The 24,335-nt window shown below is 33.3% G+C and overlaps 1 pseudogene; it reads left to right on the top strand.

The window, feature by feature from the left end:
- Nucleotides 1-4,042: 4,042 nt before the first annotated feature.
- The window catches only part of LOC149550809 (triacylglycerol lipase OBL1-like), a 35,991-nt pseudogene continuing 15,698 nt past the window's right edge, over nucleotides 4,043-24,335 (top strand).

The raw sequence follows: 24,335 nt of genomic DNA, 5'->3' as shown, positions 1-24,335 counted from the left end.
TACTCCACATATAACTCTTCATTTACATCACCATGTGAATGCGGTCTTGATATCAAGTTGTTCCAACTCAAGATCCCACATTGCTTCTAATCCCAAAATAGTTCGGATAGTTGTCATCTTGACAACTGGTGAGAAGATTTCATTGAAATCTATCCCCTTTTCTTGATATTTCCCTTTGCCACCAATCTAGCCTTGAAGTATTTTTTTCCTTCCACTTCCTCTTTCATTTGGTATACCCACTTGTTCCTGAGTGGTCTTTGATTTGGTAGAAGAGAAACCAAATCCAAAGTTCTATTCTTGAGTAAAGAATCAATCTCTTCATGCATTGCAGCTTCCCATTTGTCACTGTTTGAATATTTGGTGGCAGCTTTGTATGCAGTTGGTTCTGGGAATTCTGAAACCAAAATTGATGGCTCTACCTCTTCAGCAAAGAGAAGCTCATAATCTAAAAATTTAGCTGGCATTCTCCTTTCTCTATTGGATCTTCTTAATTGAGTTTCAAAATTATCTATTTGAGCTTGAATTAATTTGAATGGAGAACTAGGGATAGTGGTTTCCCATTCAAATTTTTAACTCCCTCTTTACTGATATGACTAGATTTCATAGTTCCCTATCTCTTTGTTTTAGCACACCCATGATTCTGAAGTGATATGCCCAAATTGTTTTGTGAATTTTTCCTGGCATATTTTTCTATTGACATTTTGCCCATTAAAGAATTTATGTGAGTTTACAGTGAAAGACCATGATTTGGTAGTTCTCCATACATTTCCAACTGCCGTGAATGTAATGGAAAGTCATAGTGTGAGGTAAAAGAACCTCTTGTTCTGCTAAGCATATAGCCTTAATGGTCATTGTGCATGGATGGAGGGCCATCCATGTAGAACAATCACATATTCTATATCCTATGTGATCTTACGATGTCATGGAGGCTAGTAGTATTTGGTAGCCACTGGCTCAAAGACTCATCGTTGAGTGTCTGCAGTCCATCGTATTGAATGTACACATTGTCAAAGGAAGTTCACACATTAGGTTTTCAATGCTATTGTGAGGTGTAATTTTCATGTGATTATAATTGCATTGTATTCCATGGTATTGCCACTTATTAGCCATGTGGTCATGGCTCTTTTTTTCCATTAAATTTGTGGTAGCATAGGGCCCACCCATGTAATTTTGGGAATTTGTTGGTCATGGTTTACTAAGTGTAAAGATATTTTCCCCATTGTGAGATGGTGATCCTCATTTGCTCCACCATGGCATTCATTCATTGTAGAATTGGGACTATCAAGACTTCTATAGTCACGAGGAGAGAAACACTTGTGCAGTGGGTAAGAAATTTCATCCACATTGTCAGTTTGTGTCAAATTATTTTGTCTTGGTACCTACCATTGGTTGCTCATATAAGAGTGAGACGAGTTTCAAGAATGTGATGTCTATGTCAAAATAATAGAGTGCCCATGCTGTAACTTTGTACCATTGTTCATCATCTCAAATATAGGGATGTATTCTTTGGTAGGAATCTCACCCTTGGAATGAGGAAATACTTTCTCATTAAAAACAACATCTCTGCTTCTGATAATTTTCTTATCAGCTAAACTCTAAAGTCTGAAGCCAAACTAATCCTCTCCATATCCAAAAATTATGAAAGGCTCATATTTAGGATCCAACTTGCTTCTTTTTTCTTTGGGCACATGTACGAAATCTCGACAACCAAATACTTTAAGATGAATGTTTGAAACTCTTCTACCTTGCAATTCCTCTTATGCAATTCTGAAGTTCAACCTTGAAGAAGGACTCTGATTAATTAGATATATGGCTGTATTACATGCCTTAGCCTAGAATTATATTCCTAAACTTGTATTTAGGTATGTGTAGGATCATAATGTGCCAAAAAGTGGCAATTTGAAAAATCTATTGTTCTGAAATATCTCAAACCTTTCAAAATCTATTCCAACTTTTTTCCCACCCACCCTGATACTAAATGAAAAAAAATTATATCTTTATAAGGTCTACTATATTTTTTGATACCAAACCTATATGATCAACTTTATAAACATCCTAAAAATGTGCATTTGGCCTATTTTATGTGATTTTTACTTCAAACATGTAGCTGACGACTTTTTTATCACCAAAATTTGATGAAATGAAAAGGGCTTCTTAAGAATGTTCTTATCTTTCCACAAATGTAAGGTTTGTCAAATAATGAGTTTAGTAAGTAATTATTACTTATTTTCTAATGGAGTTACATATAAAGTGTTGACTGACACACTACTTGAAAAATAACTATAACTTTCAAATGGTACAACATGTTTTAAATCCAAAAGATGCATCACATTCTATGTTTCTTCTACTATAAGGAAAAGAAATGAAAAATTGAATTTTTCAGAGTTTTGAATTAGTTAAGGTGGTCAGACATGAGATTTTTTTATTCCAAAAATATTAAAGTAAAAAATTAATTATTAATTATTTATTTAGAATACAAATACCCAAAAATATGTGTCACATCCAGGTATAGGTCTACCACTTATATCTAGAATATTATGAAAAAATATTATCATTTGATTTTGATTAAGGTGGTCAGACATACATATACTTCTTATTTTTGTTCTAAATTTTTTGTAATATTGCATTAAAATTCAAAATTTTGACCAATCAATTTTTATTTTTTTGAGATAAGTCCTTGTAGTTTAGAAACTAGATTCAATCTTCTAGAGATTCTTTTCTCTCAACTTTTTGATATAAAGTTAATAACAATTAGAAAATTGCATGTCAAGTTGACATAACCCTGATTTTCTAATTTTTTATTGCCACTTAAGAGCATAGTTTGGTTGACAATGATCCTGCACATACCCATTTGAAAGCATACACCGAGCTTTCTCCAATATAGTCCTGTTGAGTCTTTTTGCTGCCCCATTTTCTTGAGGGGTGTAGGGGAGAAATTTCACCCTATGAATACCACTATCTTCATAATAATTGTCAAACTCCAAAAAATAAAACATACCTCCATTATCCATTTTAAAGCATATAATCTTGTGACCTCTTTGGTTTTGAACAAGAGCTTTGAAAAATTTGAACTTAGAAATTACTTCAGATTTATTGGCAATCATATATATCCATACTTTCCTAGCACAATCATCAAGGAAAGTAACAAAAAACTTTGCACCTCCTAAGGAACTTACCTCAATAGGACCAAAGACATTTGAATGTACAAGTTCCAATGGTTTTTCCTTCAAGTCATATCCATCTTTCAAGAAGTTGACCCACTTTTGTTTTTCAATAAAGGAAATGTTCACAAAATCCTAAGTTTTTTGATTGGAGACCCAGTAGTTGATCCCTTTTGAGCATCAGTTCAAGGCCCTTTTTGCTCATGTGGCCTAGTCTTTGATGCCAAAGTGCCACATTTCTACCCATGACTGCCATAACAACCCCTACTTTGGTAGGCTTTTCTAAAAGATAAATATTACCAACTTTATTGCCCTTGTAAATGATCCTCAAACATTTGGTGACTTTCCAAGTATCTAGATGTAAGGATGGATGATATCCTTTTGCAAAAAGCTAACTAACAAAAAACAGATTTTTCCTTAACTTGGGAACATGGAACACATCTTTTAACAACCATTGTCCTCCATCTTCCAGCTATAACAAAATGTCACCTTTGCCAACAATTTCGTAAGATTTTTTGTCTCCAAGAAATACCTCTCCTAATTGTCCTTCATCGTAACTTGTGAAACAATCCATACATGAAGTGGCTTAGAAGGAGGCTTCGAAATCTATCACCCAAGAATATGATTTTGAGGAGTCACTTGTAGAAAGAATTAAAATAGTTTTGCCTTTCTCATAGGATATATTTGCTTCAATATTTATCTCTTTTTCTTGTGCTTTCTTGTAAGCCCAACAATTTCTCTTTGTGTGGCTAGGCTTACCACAAAATCAACACTCTCCATTCCTATCTCTTGACCTTGATCGATAGGGTGATCTAGATTTCCTTTGATTGTAATGGTTGTTACCTTTATGATGGTTTCTTCCCCTTTGCTCAGTGCTAACCATGGTGAGAGCATCATCGGAGTGTTTGTTACTTCTTCTCATGCCTTCACTTAGTAAGGTGGAAACAATTTCATCAGAGGTCAGCTTTGTCTTTTTAGAGTTTGAAGTGCTTTCTGCTATAACTACGAGATCCCAATTGTCAGGTAAGGAGCATAACAAGATGATGGTTTTGGCTTTGTCATCTTGAGTCATAGCAACCAAGGTTTCTTGACATAGTAAAGTGTTCAAATCATTTATCTAATTTGACATCACAGTCCCTTGCTTCATTTTTAATTTGTAAAGCTTCTTCATGATGAAGATTTTTTTTGCACTTGACGCCATTTGATACATACTTTAAAGTTTGTACCAAAATTCTTTTGTTGTCTTTTTGTTTGAGATATTGAACAAGACATTTTGTGATAGCGAGAGAAAAATTGATACCATCGCCTTCTCATTAGTCTTTTCCCAATCTTAATTTGACATTGTAGCTGGTTTCTTAGACTTTCTTTTGATTGCCACTGATAAGTCTTTCTTAACCAAAAAGAGTGCATCTGCATTTTCTATAGGCTGAAGTTCTTGCTTGTGAATTTCTCCAATTTTGCATCCTCCATCTTTTTAGAAATTCAACACCAATTTCTAGTCTACACACCTTGGGCTTTGATACCAATTGAAATGATTTCAAAGTGAAAGAAAGAACAACAAACACAAAACAAATAGACAAAATACTCAACACCAGATTTATCCTTGTTCAATGCAATAGTGGCTATGTCCAGACTACAGAGTATTAGATTAATGTATAAAAGATATTTACAAATTAGTAGGATCAACATATAAATAGGCTCCAATTACATTACATATGAAAGGTCTCATGAAACCAAGAGACACACGTATTGGAGGGAAAGATAATAATGACTGTTGGCTTCAACATATCAACAGTTAGCAGTTCAAGCTTTTTTTTTTTTGATTATTTACAAATGTGCTATTATTTTATACTTTTTTTTTAATAGCTATACATACCAAAAACAAGCTATGGTGTGCAGTTAATTTTAAAATGTTTAAACAGAATGACAAGTGATATTCTAAAAACCCTACAAAAAATCATTTTAAACGTAAGATTCAAGATTTCAAGCTGGTTGCGAGTAAAAAATATAGCCTTTATAGTTATTAGTGACACACATTTATTAGATTTAAGAAAATGAACACATTTTTCACATTAGGATGAAGCTTTTCTACTAGGGAGGGTTTTAATTTGTTCACAATCTTATAATTTGGAATGAGGTCAATGTCATGCTTTTTGTCTTTTTATTTTTTATTTTGAGTGGAACCATTTTTTTAGCTTGTAGTACTATAGTATTTAGTAGACAACAAACATTTGAAATTGCATTGGTACAACTTTTTTTCGATTGTAACATACATCTTCTTTTTTCTTGCATTGATATGGTCTTTTACATTATTTAACAATAGAAAAAATAATTAATCCTTGTAAAGTAAAAAGACACTAAAATTAATCATAAAGAAATATATTTATAAGTTATTACCTTTTCATAATATCATCTAAACTAATGATTAAAAATATGAATTATGTGATTATTTTTCTAGTTTCATGAATATACATACACTTGGCAGCAATGAATAGTTCCTTAAACTATCCAGAATGGAAGGGATGATTGAAGTTTCACAAATGAATTTTGTAACAATAACCTTCAGGTACCCATTATGTTCATCATAGATGCAATCAAACTCACTACTTTAAAGAGGCTTTTAGTAGGATCATTTTATCACTAGGATAACATATAATGTAGCCAAAAGAGTCGATTCATCTTCACTACTTTTTTTTCGTGATCACACCTTCTAATTTTTGATATATTTATGTGCAACAAAAGAATGAGATACCCTTCAAATTTTGGAAGAGAACCATCCATGTAATTTCATGTCATATTTTTTTTGAGCTAGACAACATTTTTTTCTCTCAAGGGTTAGTCAATTCCAATTCTTATTGATATGAATACCAAGCTCGCACATGAAAGTGACAACATGTATTTCTCTTCATTCATACTAACCCCATTGAATGGTTGAAAATAGGGTCTACATGTCCATGTCTCACCAATTAAATCCAATAAGAGGAAAAACTTTCTTGTATCAAATCAAAAATTCTATTCAGGATGGAATCAACATCAAGTGTGAAAATTAACTATTGCAATCACTGATTATTAATCTCCTATCATAAATGATTATTAAACTTGTTGAAAATAAATTCCCAACTAATATCAAAAAATAACACAAATGCAACTTCACTTATAAAATATGAAAAGAAAAGCGCAACACAATGAACACAATATTTTCAGACAAATTGTCCCTGGAAATACCTCTAAGGGAAAACCAGTTCTATAGATGAGGAATTATATTAAACTTTAGCAAATAAAGAGATACAAAATTCTTTGCCTATCATTGGTAGAACTCCAAATACCTCCTAATTTCTCCTGCTGATATTCCCCACTGCTATTCCCACGCTAACATTGCAAGACTGTTTGCTTACACTGCAAACTTAAAAACTCATTTGCTAGCATTGCAAATGTTTCTCCAAACTTCTTCTTCTCCAAATGTCCCCTAGACCCCCTTTTATACTACTTTAATTGGTAAACCAATGACCAAGATCGATTTATAATTGACGAATGAGATATAAAACAACTTACCAACCCTAACAAAATTGGTTTCTAGTTGCTTCTAAAAGAAGTCAATTATTTAATAAATAATTGTCCTTACTCTAACCAATTTGTTAGAAAAAAAAATTATATACTAAATAATAGCATATGGATGACAACTATCCAAGCTACCAAAACTAACACTCCCTCTTAGTGAGGAAGCTGTTTTGCATGACACCCAACTTACCTCTAAAGAAGATGAATTTTGTCTTCCCCAATGCCTTAGTTAGAATGTCTACTATTTGCTCCTTTGTAGATATGCACTATAGCTGAACAACTCCCCGTTGTACACAATCTCTAATGAAGTGATATTTGATGTCTATATGTTTTGACCTATCATGAAACACTGGATTCTTAGACAACTCGATGCAACTTTGATTATCACAATGTATCACAATAGTCTCAACCTTCTGACCAAACAAAGCTACTAACGACTTCCTAAGCCATATAGCTTTGCATGTTGCCATGCTAGCTGCTATGTATTCTGCTTCTTCTGAACTTAGAGCCACATGCTTTTACTTCCTGCTAAACCAAGAAACAACTCCTAATCCCAAGCTAAAACAACACCCTGAAGTGCTCCTTTTGTTCGTTGTACTTCCTACCCAATCTGCATCTATATAGCTTATCAACCTGATACCTTCACCTTGAACATATCTGACTCCATACTCAACTATACCATGGAAGTAACACAATACATGCTTGGCCACTATCCAATGCATTCTCTTTGGTTCAACCATGAACTGACTAAGAGCGTTAACTGAAAATGCTATATCTAGCCTAGTGTTGACCAAATACATAAGCAAACCAATCAATTGTCTGTATATAGTGGGATCTACATCCTTCTCCTTGGATGTATCTACCTTCCTTCAATTTGTGATCATGGGTGTAGACATGGCTTTGCAATCCTCCATTCCAACTTTCTTCAAGATTTCAATGTAATATTTCCTTTGACTAAGAAAAATCTCTCCATCTATTTGCCACACTTCCATGCCTAGAAAGTAGTGCATAAGTCCCAAATCCTTCATCTCAAACTCTTCTGCAAGGTTCCTCTTGTAGTCCACTATGAGTCCTAGTAAACCTGTAAGAAACAAGTCATCCACATAAAGAAAAAGAATGAGAATCTCACACCCAACCACCAAGTAGTAGAGGTTAGCATCCACTTCACTTTTCAAAAAGCCCATTTTTTGCAAGTAGGTATCAATGCACTCATACCACACTCTAGGAGCCTACTTGAGTCCATACAATGCTTTCTTCAATCTGCACACATGGGTCTCTTTTTTTTGTGTTACAAAGCCTTCTAGTTGTTCTATGTATACCTCCTCTTTCAACACACCATTAAGGAATGTTGTCTTGACATCCATTTGATGGATCTGCCATCCCGTCTATGCTGCAAGTGAGATTATAGCTCATAGAAGTATGCCTGGAAACTAGAGAAAATGTCTCCTCATAGTCTATTCCCTCCTTTTGAGAGGAGCCCTTTTCCATGAACCTAACCTTGTATTTCTTGATGCTACCATCTGCATTGTGCTTTATCTTATAGATCCAACATGATCCAACTACTACCCTATCTATTGGTCTAGGCGCTACCTTCCACACATCATTTTGCATTATTGAGGAATATTCTTCAACCATAACATCTTGCCATACTTCATGTTCTATAGCTTCTTGATAGCTAGAAGGCTCACTATATACCAACTGACTAACTAATGCCACATAGTCATTGAACTTGGCTAGTTGTCTCTGCTGTCTAGTACTCTTCCTAGGAGCTCCCACAAACTCTTGAGTATCCCTTTGTGTATCTGGAACCTCATGGTTCCTGCTGCCAATTGTAGAGGATGAAATGTCAATCTCTAAGTCCTCTAGATGCATTTCATGTTGCACCTATTGCTCCATACTTTTTGAATCTTCACTACCTGAGTCTACACTCATATTGGTAACTGTACTTGATCTTTTTTGCCCTTGACTCGATCTTGGAGCTTTTGTTGGCTGCTCACTCTGATAATCTACTAGAAAATCTCTAGATCTCCTAAGTGCCTTGTCCTCCATGAAATTTACATCACGTCTGACAATAATTCTTTTAGTCCCTAGAATGAAAATCCAAATGCCTTTGAGGTCTCACTGTACCCAACAAAGTAACCCCTCTCCGCAGTCTGATCTAACTTTGTACATGTATCTCTAGGAATATGACAATATGCCAAACTATCAAACATCCTAAAGTGACCAACATCTAGATTCTTCCTTGTGAAAGCCTCCTCTAGTGTCATCTTCCCTAGAACCTTGTGTGGAACTCTATTCTAGATGTAGACTACTCTATTACATGCATCTGCCCATAAGTAACAGGGCATGTCCTGGTCATGTAGCATAACTCTTGGAATCAACTGAAAACTTCATCGTTAGTCTTCAAGAAGTATATCTAGGTCTTTCAAGAGAAATCATCAATAAAAGTAACATAGTACTCATATCCTCTGAGAGATTTCATCAATATCAATCCACAAACATCTAAATGTACTAGATCAAGAACACCCACAGATCTAGTGTCACTTCTTGGAAAGATGCTTTTACAAACTTTCCCAACACACATCCCTTACATACATCATCATGCTCTATGCTCACCTTTGAAACACTTGTCACCATCTCACAAAGAAATCTAAGAGCTTGATGATGAATAGGGACCATCCTCCTATGCCATAGCTCTCCAAGATCTCTAGGATCACTACTACTCATGAGCTCCTTAGGAATATCAAACTGAAATCTATAAAGGCGACCACTTCTAACTCCAATAGTTATGGGTGAATTACAATCCTTCTGCTTAATCAACACATTTTTCCCTCTAAAGAGTACATTATACTCCCTTTCTTGAAGAAAAAATACAGAAATCAAATTCATACCTAAGCCTGGCACATACAACACATCATGAAGTCTAATTATCTTTCCATTCTCCCTCTAAAATTGAACAGTCCCTTTCCCAATTGGGTTGAGTTTGGACAAGTTTCCCATAGAAATCTGGATGTTGGTGTTTTCCTCCTTGTAACTAGAGAAGTACTCTCTAACTTTTGTCATATGAAATGATGCCCCACTATCTATATACCAAACACACTATGAGGTTGAGCTAACCATACAAGCTATGAGTTCAAATTCATCTTCCATTCTACTAGAGAGTTCTTCTGCACTTGCTAAAGTTTCTACCTACTTCTTACCCTTCTTCCTCTCTCAAAAATCACTGACATAGTGGCCAAACTCATGAGATCCAAAGCACTTGACCTTAGAAAGGTTCTTCTTCTTCTTGTCACTTTGTGAATTCGACCCTTTACTAGATCCCTTCTTTGCTTTCCCTTTCCTTGCTAGGGAAATGTTCTCTTGTTCCACCTCATTTTTTTGACTTTTTTTGACCCCACTAACAAGACTTAGTCCAAACTCCTCCTAAGTGAAATCAGTCCATAGTCGATCCCAACTTGGTAAAGTATCTTGTCCACTAAAAAATTGAACAAAGACAATCCATTGTTTAGTAAACCCATTTAGGGCTATCTCCAACAACTGCTAACTCATCCTTGACAAGTTTGAGCCTGGTGAGGTAACTTGTGACATTTTCTCCCTAGTTCATTGGGGTATTCTTTAGCTTCTCTTTGAGAATCAACTTCTTGTTGGTGGTAGCATTCTAGTATAGATTCAGAATGGAGTCCCACATCTTCTTCATCACATTTAGCTCTATGATATGTGGAACGATATGATCGTTGAGACCATCAAGGATAATCCTCCTCACCTTGGCATCATCCTTATTATATGTTGCAAGCTATGTTGCATACATTGGTATAGGTACATCACTAGTAGCATAATTCTTGATACCATTCTCTTCCAATAATAAAGAAACTCTTGCCTTCTAGAAACCAAAATTTGAGGCACCATCCAATCTATCCAGATTCTCAAACTATCTGAAGCCATCTCAAGGGATTAAAGCAATAATAAATCTAAAGAGATCAAAACTTCTTTCCTAGGGAAAAACTCTTCTACCCTTAACAATGCTCTGATACCATGAGAAAATTAACTATTACAGTCAGTGATTATTAATCTCCTATTGTAAATGATTATTAAACTTGTTGAAAACAAATTCCCAACTAATATCAAAACATAACACAACTGAAACTTCACTTATAAAATATAGAAAGAAAAGCACAACACAATGAACACAATATTTTTGGACAAATTGTCCCTAGAAAAACTCCTAAGGGAAAACTAGTTCTATAGATGAATAATTATATTCAACTTTAGCAAATCAAGAGATACAAAATTCCTTGCCTCTCACCGGAAGAACTCCAAAAACCTCCTAATTTCTCCTGCTGATATTCCCCACACTATTCACACGCTAACACTGTGCCATTGCTAATATTACAAGACTGTTTGCTAACATTGCAAACTTACAAACTCATTTGCTAGCACTGCAAATGTTTCTCCAAACTTCTTGGTCTTCAAATTCCCCCTAGACCACCTTTTATACTACTCTCATTGGTAAACCAACAACCAAGATCGATTTACAATCAATGACTGAGATATAAAACAACTTACCAACCCTAACAAAGTTGGTTTCTAGTTGCTTTTAAAAGAAGTCAATTATTTAATAAATAATTCTCCTTACTCTAACCAATTTGTTAGAAAAAATAATTATATACTAAATAATAACATATGGACGAAAAATTGTCCAAGCTACCAAAACTAACATCAAGCCCAACCAATTAGGCATTAATTTTTTTGAAGCCTTACTATTCAAACAAGATTTTTCCAATTGTATTGAACATGTTCATGGGGATCCATGTTTAAAGTCCACCCAAAGATCATGTTACTTATAATTCATGTTGTCAGTTGGCTACCTTCAAAATGCCACCATAGAATGTTCAAAGAATGACCTTGCACCATCACCAACAACTATACAATATGAACCCTATTCTGCAATGCTACCACGCTGTCAAGTCTCCAAATATATTGGAACATTAATTTTCTAAAATAAAATGAAGTTCTATATAATAAGAAATGTCATACCTATGGCCTTTGGTGCTTAAACTTCAATCATGAATTGTTATTGAGTTTTTGTGGCCCTTTCATTTCTCCTTCCATAATGAACTCCACTAGTTATCTCCACATTCCAAAGATGGAGTATCATTGAAGGAGATAGTTGAAAAGAATTACAAGATCTATCTTGATGTAATTGCTCATGCAAGCTTGCTATCATTATGAGGATCGAACTAGGCTTTGATACTACTGATCTGAACTATATTATATTAGTAATTTAAAGGACAATATCGAAAGAAGGAACAATGGTATTATAAACACATAATAAAAAATATGCAAATTTTCTTTTTTATTCATAATATTAAAAATTCCATACAAATTTGGAAAATCTCCTAGATGAGATGTATGCTTGCAAATCAATCAACTTCGGGTTGTATGCTTGAGTTCATAAAATTTGGGCAATCTTGACAATGAGATGTATGCCCATGAACTCCATATGCAAGAGCAAATGATATGTATGTCCATCTCCTTGTACTACTAAGTTTGAATTGAACTTCTATAAAAATCTTCAAGGAAGCTGAAATTTCATTGGGTCTACATCATCATATGATATGTATGTTTATCTCCTTCTACTATTGAGTTTGAATTGAGCTTCTTTATACATCTTCAAGGAATCTGAAATGTCACTGAATCTAGATCTTCATTAGAATTTGAATAGACAATTCATAATTGAAAAGTCATTACAATTGACTAGAGACAAAAATTAATATATAATTTAATATACTCTTTTAATTTTGATCACATTAGGTACTAGAATATATCTGTCAATTCCCTGATATTGTAATTTTTTACTTATAAGTTAAATTCTTTCAAGAGATGTTAGATTTCACTCGTAGATTCTATATATTGTAAATGTGTGTAAAAACTAAATCAAGATTTTGCATTTATCTAGTGTCTAGAAGTGATAGTATTACTTTCAAAGGTAGTGGAATGACAAAGTAGTAGGTAATGGGAGTAGTACATGGATATCACTAATATATAATGTGATAGGTCTAATTTGATAATTTCTATTATTTTAACAATAATGTAATGGTGAAGGTATACAAAAAATTATTCAAAAGCTAACATTGTAATATGGGACATTAGATAACACTTAACAATGTTATAGTGATAATTGAGACATTCAAATAGATAGAATTGTTAAATGAGAAATAATATGCCTATGTAAAAATACCATTTCAACACATGCAGTATGCTTATGTAGAAAATTTTGAGCCTTAATGCAAGCATAATTTTATTTGATTATTTGTATTATTTTAACAATGATGTAATGGTGAAGGTCTATAAGCAATCATTAGAAACTAAAACTGTAATAGGACTCTAAATACTCCAAAAGCTAGCATGCTTGAGTTTCACTCTAAATACTCCAATGCCAACATGATTTAGTTTGAAGCCTTACTCTAGAGAATATTTCTGAACACTCCAATATCTAGCATGCTTTATCTTTCTAAGACTTACTGTAGAGATTATTCTGGTTCTGAGTAGGAGTGGTGAGGTTAATAATTTTGTTGAGAGATATTGGGTGGTTGTGGTTGTACCGAGGATGGCACTGAGCAAGGCAGCATAGTAAATTAATAGACATAAACTGAATTAACTACATTAAAGAACGATTTCTTGCTTGTGTTGTTGGGATGCTTTGACGAGGAGCAGAAGAATCCATTTATATTATTTCAGTTACCAATTTTAATTTGGATAACTAATGCAATACGGTTATTTCATAGGCTTATAATAGCGTTTGAGATTTTTAAGCACAAATCTGATCAGCTTTTTCAAATTTGGATAACTATTGCGGACTATCTATCCAAATACATTAATTGGACTCTGGTCTTTATCCAGCGCAACCAAGTACATTTTGATAAAAGTTCTAACCCCCCTTTCCCGCATTCATTATGTTTAAGATGATTTAATCTGTGCTTTTCTCCTTGGAAACAAAATGTGAGTGAGTTAACCACAATCAGAGTTATCTGTGAGAGGTCAGCCATGAAAACCCTTTGTTATGGGGTGGCCCGACAGGTATCGATACATAAATAATGAAAATGTTGATGTTTATTAAATTTTCATTTTAAAATTATTTCTATCTAGTTACGAATACCATCTTGGCAGAACATATAATTGTTAATTTTTAAAAAAAGAACGAACTTCAATCATGTTCCAGTTTTAAGGAAGAAATAATCAAAATTTAAGCCGGGTACTGGCTAGTCTCTATACAGAATGTACTGAAAGTTTTCAGAAAATTAATTAACAAAGGGTGAAAACGTTGTTTTTTATTTTTATTTGTTGTGAATTTACAGCACAGGGTAACTTTTTGCGAAATTTCATAGTATTTCCTGAATTTTCCAAAATATATAGGAACAAACATTCGGTCAGATGTACAAATACAGAAATAAGCATTCCGTCAGTTCTTTGTCTTTGTGAAAATAAGTTGCAGAACAAATTTCATTGAACAAATATCAATAAATGGAGAATATGATGGCTTACATTCAAAACTCTATTAGATGGAAAGATAAGAATGTACACATAAATTATCTTTATATTTTACTTACTCTGCATTCTTTTTTTTTATGAAACTTATGATTGAAGTGGACATATTTTAGAGTAGGATAAAGTGGAGATGAAGATGGAGCAAGAGGGAAGAAGGAGCAATTTAATAAATAGTGGTTAAGACAGAGGATAAAGATACATACAGTGAAGAAAATGTAGATAGAAAATGAATGGAATACTTGCATAAAATCATTGCATCAACATGATCAGGAAGTTTGTCTGCTAGTTGGTGACCGTAAACCTTTACCAAATGTGTTCTCTATTAAAACAATGGGATATTCATGGAAACAAGAAGTTGTAATTCAGGATCAGGTGATCATTGAGGAGCTTGCTGATAAATTGGGACAGTTCAATCAACAATGTCAATACAATCTCAGTTAGGATAAGAGTATTTGTAAGGATACTGCAGCAAACCCATTTTAATGTGCTGTTTACACTAATCATCTTCAGCCCGTATCGCCTTCAAAGCTACAACACATCAGAGTGACATCACAAAGAGACTTGCATTCGAGTTGTGAACTGGAGGGTTCTCTAAATAATGTGGACCATCAAGAAGATATAATCGGGCTGGAAGATACAAACCAGATTGAGGATTCTCCGAGATGCCAAATAAATGATTTTTTCAATGAAGATATTATGAATCATTATGAGGATACAGAGGGGTTGGAACAACTAAACGAGGTTGAGGTTATATGAGGTTGAGGGAACTGAGGTAAATCTTGGCACAGATAGATGGTTTGACAGCTGTAGTTATTTTGACACCAAAAAAGATGCATTCAATCCACTCTTGAAAGCTAGAGAAGAGGTGGAAGTAGGCATTCAATCCATTCTTGATGGATTGAATACATTTGATAATGATAGAAAAAGGTTCTTTTCTCCTTGTCAGTCGTGAAGGTTATTTTGTGGAATGTTAGAGCAATCAATACCTCTAACAAGATACACATAATCAAGCAACAACTTGATTCTTCGAAGGTAGATATTATTTTGTTACAAGAAACCAAGTTATGTCAAGGAAATTATGAAAATACAATTTTAAAATTGAAGGGTTTGTGCTCTGTTCATGAGCAGGTAATGGGTGCTTTAGGGGGACTAGGCATTTTGTGGAATCCCAATTGATTACACAAAAAGGAAATTTGCATGTTTATGGCTCATCTGCTACAAATAATAAGAAAAGGTTGTGGGAAAATTTAGCGGGAAGAGAATCTAGGACCTCAATGTTATCATGGGTGTTGCTTTTAATTCTATTCTAAATGCGGATGAAAAGATTGGGGCTATTTTTCCTCTCACTTGAACCATGAAAGATATCTCAAGATTTCTCTTCATTCCTAGTGGATAATAATTTACTAGACGTGATTCCTAATCTAGGTGACTATTCCTGGACTAATAAAAGCATGGGTTTCTTTCAAATAGCTGAGAGACTAGATAAAACTTAGATATCCTAGTTATGGAGAATACAAAACTATGTTATTTCATCAGAAATTATGGCCTTCTCGGGCTCTGATAATTTTCCAATTGATTTGATACTAAATTTATCTCCTTCTTTGACTACCCATAAACATAGGTCATCTTTTAAGTTTGAAAAGATGTGGTTTAGACATAAATTTGGTTTCTTTTTTATTGAGGTAGTGGTGGTTTAATGCACCACCTATTAGGGGCACCAAGATGTATTAGTTTTGGTCAAAATTCAAACATATGAAGACTCAAATTAACAATCATGTTATTCATCATGACTTGGATAGTGACACTTTTTTGAAACATAAACAACTATAGGAAGACTGGGAGGAAATGTGTTCATGGGACACATGGTTACATGAGGGGACAAAAATATCAAAAAAATTCATGCTTTTGCAAAATAGAATTGTGTTGACGAGTGCTATTCTTTCTACCAAAGATTCACACTCAAGGACTTCTACTTTTGATTTTGAAGGTATTTAGCGGGAAGGTGTAAACTTCTTTAAGACTTTTATTTTTTATTTTGAAGGTATTTAGGGGGAAGGTGTAAACTTCTTTAAGAAAATTCTATATCCTTAGGAGGTAAATATACCCTCACAACAAAAACAAGATGATATATTAAATAATATTCCAACTTTAGTTTCAGCTTAGGATAATATCGTGTTGATGACACCATTCACTATAGCGGAACTTTATAAAGTTGTGTTTTCTATATCTTGGAATAAATCCCCCAGGCCTAATGGGTTCACAATGCTCTTTTTTAAAAAAATGTTGGAATTTTATTTGTTGGGACCTATTGGAAACATTGGAGGAATTGAGGAAAAGAAAGGTCATATTTCCAAAATTTAATACTACTAATATTGTTCTTTTTCCTAGGTCAAAGACCCTAAGGTGTTTGTAGATTTTAGACCCGTTTCATTGTGCAATATGATTTATAAAATCTTTACTAAAGCAATATACCTCAAAATGAACAGATTAGTACCAAGTATAATTTCATCGGAACAAGGGGATTTTGTGCTAGGAAGGGAAACAATGGAAGATACCTTGGTAGCACATGAAGCTTTACATTCCATTAATTCACATCAAACTTCAATTTTTTTTATTAAGTTAGATATGATGAAAGCTTATGATAGGCTTTACTATGATTTTTTATTCAAAGTGTCAGATAATTTTGGCTTATCTGCTGCACAGTGTAAATATGTAAAAGCATGTATATCTGGTGCATTGTTCTCAATCATTATAAAAGGTACTCCAGCTAGTGTTTTCTCATCTTTAGAAGGGATCAGACGAGGTGATCCACTACCTTGATTCTTTTTATCTTGATGGAAAAAGCATTGAGTAGATCAATAAAGTCCCGATAGGTGCAAGGGTTATGGAAGGGTACGTCAATTATAAGGCAATTCTAGTGCATAGGAGTAGGCCTTGTAGACCTGCATTTTAGTTACTTCTAAGGAACTTGCACTTGAAAAACATGCTTTTTGTGAGAAAATGCTACCACTACTTGATATTTAAGAGGAAGTCTTCTATATGGTGAATGAAAAAGCTCCTGGGTGTGATGGCTTTCCCTCTAAATTCTGTAAGACTTTTTTGGATGCCCTTGGCCCTGACCTCTACAAAGTCTATCTTGAAGCCTTTCAATCACAATCTTTAGGGAGCATAATAAACAAGGGCAATATTGAATTCATATCTAAATCTAGATATCTACAATTAGCAGCCTAACATGAATTAGACTTATGCATTATGGGGGTTTGAGAATTCACATTAATCAAGATTATAAGGATGTATTGTTGGGGTATTGAGAGAGAACATGTTCTATGTAGTAGGAAAAACTTTGACTTAGGGAAATGATCCAAACACTATAGGATCATACATATCCTATTGGAGTACTCAAATAGAAGACGTTATGTGTGAAAGGATGGTCTTTGCCTCAAGGGAAGGATTCCAACACTATAGGAATGTATGATGACACTCACCTAGATGTAGTCGCATGCCTCACTCTACATTTTCCTTTAGTTGTCCATTTACTTTGTGGTTTCACTTTGGGCATTATGCTTTTGTGTGGCCTTATGTTACCTTTTTACTTGATTTTGGATATAAGTGGGTTAGACTACCTAGGTGGATCATATTTTTGTCTTGTAGCTCGAGGGAGTGGTTTCTTATGGTTCCACACATGGTTATGAAGATTCTTATGAAGATGTTTATTTAGATTCTTATGATGATAGTTTGAAGATGTCTCCAAATTGTGATGTATTCAGTGTATTTGAATTAATGTAAAATACAAATCCTAAAAGCGAACTTGTTGTTGTATCTTAAAGAAAGCAACCTGCAAGGGTTGGGTAGATAGGAAAGACAGTTTTAATGAGAACTATTGATTGTAAAGATATGGTTGTTATCTCCCTCTTTTAGAAGCTTATTAATGACAAATATCGCAGTTATTCTTTTGGAAAATTTGGAAAGTGTCCAATATCAAGAATTTATTAAGAAATATGTTCCACTTTTGTTTTATGATCTTTTTGTTAATTCTATAACTTGTAACCATACTGATTTGATAATAGATTGATTTGATTTGATATTTCATGAATAAATATTGATTTAAGTCCTTGCCTTGTTCTCCTTAAGACATTGACATCTATCCTTGTGTAATAGTTTAAAACTCATTTAAACTCCTTAGTTTATGTTTGTGTTAAACTCATTTAATCCTTGGAAAGTCACTAAATCCTAGAGGTTAGGCATAAATGGACTTTGGAAGAGACATTTCATTTCTAAGAACATGTCCCTTGATTTCTTTATTTATAGAGGGTAAGGTTGAAGTCTAAGAGCACACAAGAATAAAGACAAGTCTGCTCCTTAGTCAATACTGCCTACCTTTGAATTGTAAAATTAAAAGACATAATTCTAATTTATATTTTTAATTCAATTGAAGGAAATAATTTGAAGTTATTCTTAGCAAAACAAAGGAAAGGAAGAAGATCAAATCTAGTCTATATTTAGTCATAGAACTCATAGAAATTTTACATGCTATCAGAGCTCTAGTAGTCAAACCTAGGTTCTGCAAAATTTAGTAATCAAAATTTATATATATCTAGCAAGTATCTCCTATCTTCAATGGCATACACAATTAGACCTGAGGACAAGTTTGATGGGAAAGAACACTTTGATGCCTGGAAATTCAGAATCATGATGATTCTTGAAGAAGATGAAGTAAAACAATTTGTTGATAAAGCATCCAAAAAACCTCCAGTTGAACCTCATAAATCCATCTGATGCAAAGGAAATAGGAAAATGATTCAAATCATAGTAGATGGAGTAAAAAAATGATATCGTACCCATGCTTACAAAACATCAAACAACATTTGATATGATGAATGCATTACTAAATGCATATGAGGTCAACAATGCAACTAGAGTTCTCGCACTGAAAAGGTAATTAAATCACATACAAATAAAGAAAGAAGAATCAATAAATTCTTACTTTCTAAGAGTTGCTGGCATTAGAGATGAACTGTCAAGTATAGGACCCATTATTAGTGACACAAAATTAACACTAATGACTATAGATGGATTACCAAATTCATGGGAAACTTTTGCATAAGGAATAAGTGCCAGAGATAAACTTCTTGACTTCAAAAGACTTAAGGGGGATTGTCTTCAATAAGAATCTAGAAGATTAAAGGAGGAAAACTGAAAAATAGAAGATGAAGAACTTCATGTTCTTAATACGAACTCGTATAAAGGCAAGAAGAAGCATTTCAAGAAGAAAAAGGGAAATCAAAAGAATGGAAAACCCAAGAAAGATCTATCTAAAATAAAGTTTCAAATGTGAAAAGTTTGGACACTATAGATCTAATTGTCTTGAGAATTCTAAACAACAAGAAAACTGTACAAATGTTACTGGGGAAGAAGATACCTATGATTTTGAGAATCATGTATTGTATTCATCATTGTCAAATAAAATCTCAAGTAAAGCATGGGTAATTGATAATGGGTCTTCTAGACATATAATAGGTTACAAAGAAACACTAGACTCTATTTTAGAAAAGGTTAATGATGAAGTTATTGGTGATAATTCAACACATTTCGTTGAAGGAATTGGAAATTGCACCTTGAAACTAAAACCAAGAAATTATCTTCTTCTCAAAAGTGTACTCTACTTACCAGGAATAAAAAGATATCTAATCTCAATTACAACTCTTGAAAATGATGGACATAATGTTGCATTCATGAATGGTAAAGTAATAACCTAGGCAAAGAACTCCTCAATCAAGAAAGCGAAGTTGATTGGTTAGAGAAAATGATATTTATATGAATTGAATTTAGAATTAACCTGACGTATTCAAGCCTTAATTCATGAAGTTGCAGACATAAATAAAATATGGCACAAAAGATTAGGGCATCTAAATTTCAAAACCTTATCAACTATGGAGAAGATGGTTATTGGTCTACCTAAACTAAATAAAGACCACTCAAGCATATGGAAAGGGTGTGCACTGGGTAAGAACATTAGAATCCATTTCATCATAGCACTAGAAAAAAAGATAATATTTTGAAATTAATTAATTCAGATTTATGTGGATCTATGTCTATTCCTTCTCTTGGAGGATTCTAGTACTATATTTTGTTCATAGATAACTTCTCTAGGAAAACATGGATTTACTTCTTAAAGTGCAAAGAATTAGAAGAAATCCTAAAGAGATTTAAAGAATTCAAAACATTAACTGAAAACTTATCAGGACATAAAATTAAAACTCCTAGAACTGATAATGGAGGAGAAGACACCTTAGAGTTGTTTAAAAGGTTTTGTAAAGAAATAGGAATTAAGAAGGAGTACACCATTCCTTATAATCTAGAACAAAATTGGGTAGTAGAAAGAAAGAATAGAATAATTATAGAAGCTGCTAGAGCTATGCTATTTGATCAAAACCTAGAATATTATCTTTGGGAAGAAGCCTCTTGTACTATTGTTTATATTCAAAATCAAAGTCCTCATTCTTACCTTAGAGATAAAACTCCTGAAGAAGTCTTTACTAAGTTTAAAACAAATATAAGTCATCTTAGGATTTTTGGGTGCCCTGTATATATCCATATTCCAAAAGAAAAGAGAACCAAGTTAGAACCCTTTGGGAGGAAATGTATTCTTGTAGTGTATAGTGAAACATCTAAGGCATATAGGATTTTCATACCTGGATAGAAAAGTATTGAACTTAGTAGGGATGTAATTTTTGAAGATCTAGCATTAAAAAGAGCCCTAAGTTCTAAAGAACCTTCTTCTTTACCTTGTTCTGAAAGAAATAGTGAGTCTCAGTCCCATAGGGAGAACATAGAAGAAATTAAAGATGAAATTCAAAATCTAAATCTTGGAGAAAATCAAAATTCAATGAAAAGACCACTTTGGGCCATTAAAATAGTTAAGAAAGCACAAGACTTTGTTGCACCTTCTAGAATAGTTAGAGAAAGCAAAATTCCTAAAATATTCTCTAGTTATACAACAAACATGAATGACTTATCCAAAACAAAACCAACCAATCCTTCTGATGCTATTAAACATAAATCTTGGAAAGAAGCTATGAAAAAAGAATACCAATCTATTATGAAAAATGATGTTTGAAATTTTTTTCCAAGACCTAAAGGAAAATTTGTTGTTTTTTTTAAGCGGATATTTAAAATAAAGCTTGCTGCTGATGGTAGCATTGAGAAATATAAAGCTAGATTTGTAGCTAGAAGATTCTCTCAGAAAGAAGGGATTGATTATGAAGAAACTTTTGCTCTTGTCGCCAGATATACCTCTATGAGAGTAGTCTTAGCAATTGCAGCATCAAAGGGATGGAAATTACATCAGATGGATGTAAAAACAACATTCCTAAATGGAAAGATTGCAGAAGAAGTATATTTTGAGCAACTTGAAGAATTTGAAACTCATGATCCTAACATTTTTGTTTACACACTCAAGAAAGCTCTCTACGGGTTTAAAGAGATTCCAAGAGCTTGGTATGAAAGAATTGATAAGTATCTCATTGGCTTAGGATTCTCCAAGAATGAAGCTGATCCAAATTTATATTATAAAAGAGATAAAGATGATATGGTAATTCTGATACTATATGTTGATGATTTACTAATAACAAGTGATGATCATCTTATAGAATAATGCAAGAGAAAGATCTAATTAGAGAATTTGAGATGAAAGACTTGGGACTCCTTCATGACTTCCTAGGACTGGAAGTATGGTAGAATTCTTAAAATATCATACTTAATCAAGGGAAGTATACATCAGATATTTTGAAGAGATTTGGAATGTGGAATTGCAAGTCTACGTCTTCTCCAATGGAGACTAATCTACATAAATTGTAAGAAGCAGTAGCAGAATCACCTTTCATAGATTCTACTCTCTACAGATAGATGATTGGGTCCCTTATGTACTTAGTAAATACAAGACCTGAATTTGCTATGTTGTTAATGCCTTAAACTAGTTTATGTGTGAGCTAAAGGAGATTCACCTAGTAGTAGTTAAACACATTATGAGATACTTACAAGACACTCTTAATTTTGGACTCAAATATGAGAAAGTTGATTTAGATTTGCATGGATTCACTGACTTAGATTGGGGTGGAAGTGTTGAAGAAAAAAAAAGTACTTCAGGATGTTATTTTAGTTTAGGATCAACGATGATATCTTGGATATGTAGAAATTAGTCTCCAATAGCTCAGAGCTCCATAGAAACCAAATACATTGCAACAATGATGGCTTCTCGAGAAGTAGTTTGGCTAAGGAATTTACTTGTGGGATTATTTAGGCAAGCTATGAATCCTACAATTATTCATTTTGATAATCAGAGTTCCATCAAGCTTTTGGTGAATCCAATTTTTCATAACAAGTCTAAGCATATTGAAATTCCTTACCATTATGTAAGAGACATGGTAGATAGGAATTCTATAAAGTTAGAATATATTTGCATTGCAGATCAAACAGTAGACATATTCACCAAACCTCTATCTAGAGTGAAGATAGACCACTTTAGAAGAAGACTTGGCATGGTTGAATTGTAATCCATTTGTATTCTTTAAATTATTAATAAAATAATTTTTTTATCAGGCTATTGACTGTTATGGGCTCCACCATTCATGTTCATTATTTAAGAGGTGACGATCTCTGAGATAATGAACACTTGTATAAAAGACATTATGAGAGATGACGATCTCTTAGATAATGTGCTGAATAGTAGAGTTCTACTGTAAGATCTAGGCAAGTTCAAGATCATATTGTGATGTAGACATTGTTATGTCTATAGGTCACAATTGGATAAAGGAAGAATTTTATTATTCTCTGGGGTTTATCCTCTATTCTAGTAGATCTTAAACTCAGGATCATGTTGTGATATAGGAATACTAGTATCTATGAGTCACAACTTGGATAAATGAAGAAATTAAATAACTCTTTAGATTTATCCTATACATTATATTCTTTGGAATACTGTTATCACTAGTAAGAATGATTTTTCATATTACAGATTTAGTAATATGACATTATATCATGTGTTTTATGATACCTCATGCTAAAAGGATTCAGATAGATATAGAGTATCAATTCTTGCTTGTTCATCTTTATTGATGTTGCTAGATATGATATCTCTCAGTATGATTATCAAGTTGTGTTAATTCTGTAACTTTTAACCATACAAATCTGATAACAGATATGTTTGATATGATATTTCATGAATAAATATTGATTATAGTCCTTGCCTTGTTCTCCTTAAGACATCGGCATCTGTCCTTGTGCAATAATTTAAAACTCATTTAAACTCCTTAGTTTATGTTTGTGTTAAACTCATTTAATCCTTGGAAAGTCGCCAACTCCTAAAGGTTAGGCATAAATGGACTTTGGAAGAGACATGTCCTTTGTAAGAACATGTCCCTTGATTTCTTTATTTATAGAGGGTATGGTTGAAGTCTAAGAGCACACAAGAACAAAGACAAGTCTACTGCTTAGTCAATACTGCACGCATTTGAATTGCAAAATTAAAAGACATAATTCTAAATTATATTTCTGATTCAATTGAAGGCAATACTTTGAAGTTATTCTTAACAAAACAAAGGAGAGGAAGAAGATCAAACTTAGTCTATATTCAGTCATAGAATTTGCAAAAATTTTACACTTTTCTTTTCAAGTTCAATTTGTTATGTCATTATGTCTTAGAGGTAGGACATGCTTAGATTAATCAAACATAAATACTTTAAGGAAATGAATCTAGGAACTTATTTTCTAGGGAACTTGTTAGGACAATTAGAAACAAAATTACCAAAAAAAAGAAGGTAAATTATTCACCAAACTTAGTAACATTTTAGACTTATCATTTTGGGTTCCCTGGTGGAGCATTACACCTTTCCTTGGACACTGCACAACTCTCCAAAATGAAAAATTTGTTAATAAATTTGTAATAGGGTAATTGTACTATTAAGTAACTTTTTAAAATTGTATCTTCTGCCCACCCGAAAGGTTGCCAACCTAATGAGACCGATAAAAAGATGTCAGATATGCATTAGCTATAACATTTCCATGGCATTAAAT

Source organism: Cupressus sempervirens, chromosome 6, assembly GCF_028749045.1.
Source record: "Cupressus sempervirens isolate cs-2001-9-10 chromosome 6, ASM2874904v1, whole genome shotgun sequence".
In the NCBI taxonomy this organism is placed as follows: domain Eukaryota; kingdom Viridiplantae; phylum Streptophyta; class Pinopsida; order Cupressales; family Cupressaceae; genus Cupressus; species Cupressus sempervirens.
The sequence above is the reverse complement of the archived record's forward strand: the minus strand, read 5'-3'. Positions and strand labels throughout refer to the sequence as shown.